Source organism: Martes martes, assembly GCF_963455335.1.
Source record: "Martes martes genome assembly, chromosome: 4".
NCBI classification, from domain to species: domain Eukaryota; kingdom Metazoa; phylum Chordata; class Mammalia; order Carnivora; family Mustelidae; genus Martes; species Martes martes.
Window position 1 is genome coordinate 75186111 of NC_137891.1, and position 6000 is coordinate 75192110.

At 48.6% G+C, this 6000-nt stretch overlaps 1 protein-coding gene across 2 annotated transcripts in view; it reads right to left on the reverse strand.

Moving 5' to 3' along the window:
• The window catches only part of LYN (LYN proto-oncogene, Src family tyrosine kinase), a 118788-nt gene extending 116794 nt beyond the window's left edge, over positions 1-1994 (reverse strand). The window contains exon 1 of one of the 2 annotated variants that reach the window (XM_080800660.1): positions 1780-1994. The gene's annotated coding sequence lies outside the window, so the exon portion shown is untranslated. The remainder of the gene's footprint in view (positions 1-1779) is intronic. The other variant, XM_080800659.1, reaches the window with a different exon arrangement.
• Between the last annotated feature and the right edge of the window lie 4006 nt (positions 1995-6000).

The following is a 6000-nucleotide window of genomic DNA, read 5'->3' on the forward strand; positions in this document are numbered from 1 at the left end:
TGGTGAAAACAGACTAGACACACACGGACAAATCAGAATATAACTCTGATTACTGCTGTGAAGGAAATGTTGGCTGCATAAATGGCCCAAGTCATTAACCCAACTTATTCCATATCACAGCTCTGGTCAATGATGGGAGAGACCCAAATTTAGGTTTTCCAGCTCCTGTTTTCTCTTTCCTTAAACGGGCTGACCTCTACCCTTCACTCAGGAAGAGGGTTTTACCCTACTCTGCATCCAAAGAGGCCTGGTCACCAAAAGTCCCTTGGGATCAAATTAAATTTCTTCAAGCCTCAAGACATTTATCTCCTTACCTCAAAAGGAAAACCCAGGACTAACTAAATCCCACCCTTTTCCAGCAAAGTTAGCTTACTCAGGAAGGGCTTCTGGGGACTTAGGAAATTCCTATACTCCTTCAGTGCCTATTCCCCTTAGCTTTCACCTATGCAGGGACAAATAGGCCTGCCCTCCTAAACCCTACAGGCAGCATGGGGAGCAGCCAACAAATCAGAAGAAAGCCAAACATCCTTAAGAGCTAGTGCTCAGGGTGAGTGAGATTCCCAGATGTAGCTTCACAGACAGCAAATCTCTGGTGTATTTATTAAGCAGCTTTACTAGGAAGGTCAGATGGCTGAATCAGATACGAAGTTCCAGGTTTAAAATCAACAAACTGCAAAGAACCAGGGAACCCTGCTTTAATGGATAGAATTATTTGCAGTGTATTAATAACAGCGCCATTTATGGAAAGCCTGTGTATGCGCTTGGGGCTTTACATGCAATAAATAGCTCCGAAGGTAAACATGTTCTCTCAGAGATGAAAAAAACCCACAAAGGTAATTTCAATAATAGGCCCAAGTTGACGCTCAGCTAGGAAACTGCAAGGCCCAGATTCAACTGGGGTTTCTGGCAAAGAAGCTGGGTGGGTTTGGGATAATTCAAACACACACACATACACACACTCAAGGAAATACAACCAGACGACCACGTCAGCTATTAGTAGGAACGTTACAAATGCACAGCTTGGAGAAGACTCCGCACTGGGCCGAGATAACGCAGGAAAGCGGGAACTGACGCTTACACCCTTCCCCCAGGGCGAAGGAAAGGCAACCCCTGAATTCTTAAAATAACTCTCGCTTCCTCTCTGCCGGCTAAGGCACGGGACTGCTGGTCTGCAGGCCCGGAGGCGCCGGGCTCAGCGGGAGGGTGCGCACCAGCCTTTGCCGCAGCCCCTCGACGTCACGCTCCCGCCCGGTGCTCCCGCGGAGTGCAGCTGCCCGCGGGCCTGGCAGACAGCCCAAGCCGAGTCCCATCCCTCACCTCGGGGAGCCCGGGTCCCAGCGGGGAGACCGAACTGTGCAACCGGAGGAGTCCCCGCCAGGATCCCCGCCGCGCGCCCGCTCTGCGCGGAGATGGGCTTCCCCGGGGCGCACCGATAGTGGCCAGAACTGGGACCGCAACCATCCCTCTGGTCGGCGCCCACACCTCCCACCGCCCCCGTGTGCGCCGCCGCGGGAAGGACACCTGCGGAGCTGCCCGCCCCCGCGTCCCCCGCTCCCCAGGGCCCGGCCACCCACAGGCTGGAGGCACCTGGGTGCCCTCACCGCCCGGGCCCGCGCCCGCGCCCGTGCTGCCAGGAGGCGGCGCGCGCCAGCGGCCACCCCCAACCCCCGGCCCAGGGCCGCCGGGGCACACGGGACTCCGGCCAGTGGCACCGCCGCCGCTCCCGCCCGCCCCGCCCCGGCGTCCGCGCCCACCCCAGGACTCGCCCTTGGGACTCACCAGCTCCGGGTGAAAGTTGCGGGGCGGCGGCGGCGGCGCTCCACGGTGACTCGAGTTCAGAGCGGGGGGCGCGACGGGGCGGCCCCGCGGGGCCCGCGCAGGGCAGGCTGCGGGCTCGGGGCCCTGGGTGGCGCGGCCGCCCCGCCTGCCGCGGGCTGGAGGCTGCAGCGCGTCGGGCCCAGAGGCGCCACGGCAGGGGATCGAGCGGCGGACTGCCCGGAGCGGCGGGAGAGGAACTGGCTGTCGCTGGGCTCGGCCGAGAGGTCCCAGCTACTTCCTGGTGCTCGGATTTGCATACTGCGCCGGGAGGGCGGGGAAGTGACCGTTTGGCCCCTGCCCAAGGTTTGGGTCTTTGGTGTGGCCGTCGCGCGAGCTTTGATGGCAGAGAAACTTAGCCTCTCATCGTGGTGCTCGAGAATGTGGAGCCGCTGGGGCCCAACATCCTCCTGTGACGGGGACAGAAGGATCTTCCCAGGAGATCTCCGGAGCCTGGACGTGGTAGCCTGGCGAGAAAACCTCTCGCGTCTCCTTTGCTTCTTTTGCATCCTACTCCGTATTGTCAGGAAGTGAGGTGCCCCTGGCAGCAGAGGGGGCACGCTGTGATCCCCCACATCTGGAGTTCTCAAGCAAGAGGGATGAGTTGTGCCGAGTGGGTGTTCAGGGTCTCACTGAGTTCTTAGTAATCAGTACAGAGTAAGCTCCTTAAGGTTGTGCACGGGGATGTACCGCGTATAGAGTTGGGGCGGAGGGTGACTATGGAGTTGAATGGCCTGTCAAATTACTCAGTTCTCAAAACTTCGATTTCCTCCCAGGAAAATGGAGATGAGGGTGCCCACCTCGGAGGCCACTGGGAGGATGAAATGCCTTCTGTAAAGGGTTCTCACTGTGCCTAGAACACAGTGATGGTAGCTGTTAACCCGTTCATTCCTGCGCTCTCTCTCTCCCCGCATGGAGCACAGTGCGTGGCACACAGCAAGCGCATAATCAGTGTTTGTGGAAAGAATGATTGCATCGTCAAGCCCATGTTCCAACTCGGTAAATGCCACATAGAAATCCAAAATTGTAATATTAGTCCCAGTCACAGCGGATGACCAATTGTTCTAAGCGAGATTCACTAGGATCCCAACATTACGCTGCAGTGTAGAATTTACAGGGAAATAAACAGTGCCCTGTAGATTTCCTCTTTGTATTAATAACAGCAAACACATAGGGCCTATCAGGTGCCAGACATTTTGCTAAGCCCTTTAGATTGATTACCTTTCATTAATATGTTCTTCTTTCTTTAAATTATTGTTCTTTTAAGTCACAGTATAGGGGCGCCTGGATGGCCAAGTCGGTTAAGTGTCTGCCTTCAGCTGGGGTCTTGATCCCAGGGTCCTGGGATTGAGCCCCTCGTAGGGCTTCCTGCTGAGCAGGGAATCTGCTTCTCCCTCTCCTCTCTGCCCCTCCCCCCTGCTTGTGCGCCACGCACCCGGGGCATGCTCTCTCTGTCTCAAATAATTGAATAAATAATCTTAAAAATTTTTTTAAATTAAAAATCAAACTGTAGTTGACACACAGTGTTACATTAATGGTAATTCAACAAGTCTATATGTTAATGCTATGCTCACCACTAGTGTAGTTATAATCTGCTATCATACAACACTATTACAATATCATTGACTATATTCCCTATGCTGTACTTTTCATTCCCATGACTTATTCATTCCATAACTGGAAGCCTGTTAGTTCCCACTCCCCTTCACCTCTTTTGCCCAACACCACCCCCATCTCCTCTGGTAACCATCAGTTTGTCCTCTGTATTTAGGGGTCTGTTTCTGCTTTGTTTGTTCATTTGTTTTATTTTTTAGATTCCACAAAAAAGTGAAATCATATGATATTTGTCTTTCTCAGTCTGACTTATTTCACTTAGCACAATGCCCTATAGATCCATCCATGTTGTCAGAAATGACAAGATCTTTTCCTATTTTTATGGCTGAATAATGTTCTATTGTGTGTGTGCACATACAAACTATTTTTAATTTTTTGAGGAACCTCCATACTGTTTTCCACAGTGGGTGCATCAGTTTACATTCCCACCAACAGTGTATGAAGGTTCCTTTTTCTCCACATCCTCACCAACATCTGTTATTTCTTGCTTTTTTGATTTTAGCCATTCTTACAGGTGTGAGGTGCTCTCATTGGGGTGTTAATTTTATTTCCCTGAAGATTAGTGATGTTGAGCATCTTTTCATGTGTCTGCTGGCCATCTGTATGTCTTCTTTGGAAAAATACCTGTTCAGATTTCCTGTCCATTTTTTTTAAATTTTACCTTTTCAGTGTTCCAAGATTCATTGTTTATGTATGACACCTAGTGCTCCATGCAATATGTGCCCTCCTTAATACCCACTACCAGGCTCACCTCTGCCCATTTTTTAATCGGATTATTTGGGGTGTTTTTTTGTTTTGTTTTGTTTTGGGTTTTTTTGGTGTTGAGTTGTATAAGTTCTTTATATATTTTGAATCAGATATATCATCTGCAAATATCCTTTTCTATTCAAGAGGTTGCCTTTTCATCATGATGGTGGTTTCCTTTGCTGTGCAGAGGCTTTTTATTTTGATGAAGTCCCAATAGTTTATTTTTGCTTTTGTTTCCCTTGCCTCAGGAGGCATATCTAGAAAAACAGCTCTAGCTGATGTCCAAGAGTTTACTGCCTATGTTTTCTCCTAGGAGTTTTATGGTTTCAGGTCTTACATTTAGGTCTTTAATCCATTTTGAGTTTATTTTTGTGTATGATGTAAGAAAGTGGACCAGTTTCATTCTTTTGCACGTGGCTGTTTTTTTTTTTCCCCCAGTACAATTTATTGAAGAGACTGTCTTTTCCCACAATGGATATTCTTACCCTCTTTACTGTAGATTAATTGACCATGTAAGTGTGGGTTATTAACAACATTCTTAGGAGGCTGGTTCCCCCCGAGGCTAGGGCCATGGTCAGGTAACCACCATAACAGAATCCTCTATAGCAGTAGTTGATTACCGGTAACAGACAGCGAAGGTTTGCAAAGCATTGCCTGAGGCAACAAGAAGAAGTAGGATAGTTTATACCTGTGATGTTCACTAGTATGTAGCTGCTTAGTTTGCTGCTAAAGAGGAGGGGGTGGGTTACGTGTTGGAAAGTATTGAATGTGTGAGTGAAATCCGTTATGGATCCTATGGAGTAACACACTACCTGAGACCCCGTTTCTTGGACCTTTCTTCAGGATGACCTCTCAAATATATTGGCCCTAAATTAAAATAGCTACTATTACCAATGAGTCCTTGAGATCCTGACAAAAGACATGTGATTGAGACACAAAATATTTGGTGCTGGTTCATCCATCTGGAGTGTCCGGTCAGTGGTTTTGGGAAAATTTTTTGACAGAACAAGGAATAAAGCATCATCAGGCAGAGCTGGGCTTACACTCAGCTCTATCACTTCTAACTCCTTACATCAAGCATGTATGTCGGTTCCTGTTCCTAGGTTCCTGTCATTATTCTTATTTGCGGGGTGGGGCGGGGAATCAATATCCATTCCCACTTCTCAGGCTGCATTCATATATCCTGAAAATTTCCCCACCTACCCTCCATATTTGTATTTCTTAAGTTCCATGAAAGTTCTAGGGGCTCCTGGGTGGTTCAGATGGTCAGACGTCTGCCTTCAGCTCAGGTCATGATCTCAGGGTCCTGGGATCGAGTCCTGCATCGGGTTCCCTGCTCAGCGGGGAATCTGCTCCTTCTCCCTCTGGTGTTCTCCCTGCTTGTGCTCTCTCACTCTCTCTGTCAAATAAATAACACACACACACACACATATATATATATATATATATGTATATATATATATATATATTTTAAAAGTCTCATGAAAGTTCCATGTCTTGAAAAAGCTTTATTTAAAGACCTCGTTGGTATCTTTCTTTTGTAGACATCTAGAGCACCTGTAGTGTGCAACATTCACTGTAAACTAGACTAGGTCCTTTCCAACATGGTTTGCCTTTGTTTCACATGGTAACTTTCTCTCCTCAACTGCTAATAAATAGCAAACCTCTCTTTGAAAGTTGTTCCTTCTTGTATTTATCTTTCTCCCACCACACTTCTCAAAAGTTCTATTAGGGAATTTAGGGGATGCCTGACTGGCTCAGACAGTAAAGCATGCGACTGTTGTTCTCGGAATTGTGAATTCAAGCCTCACATTGGGTGTAGAG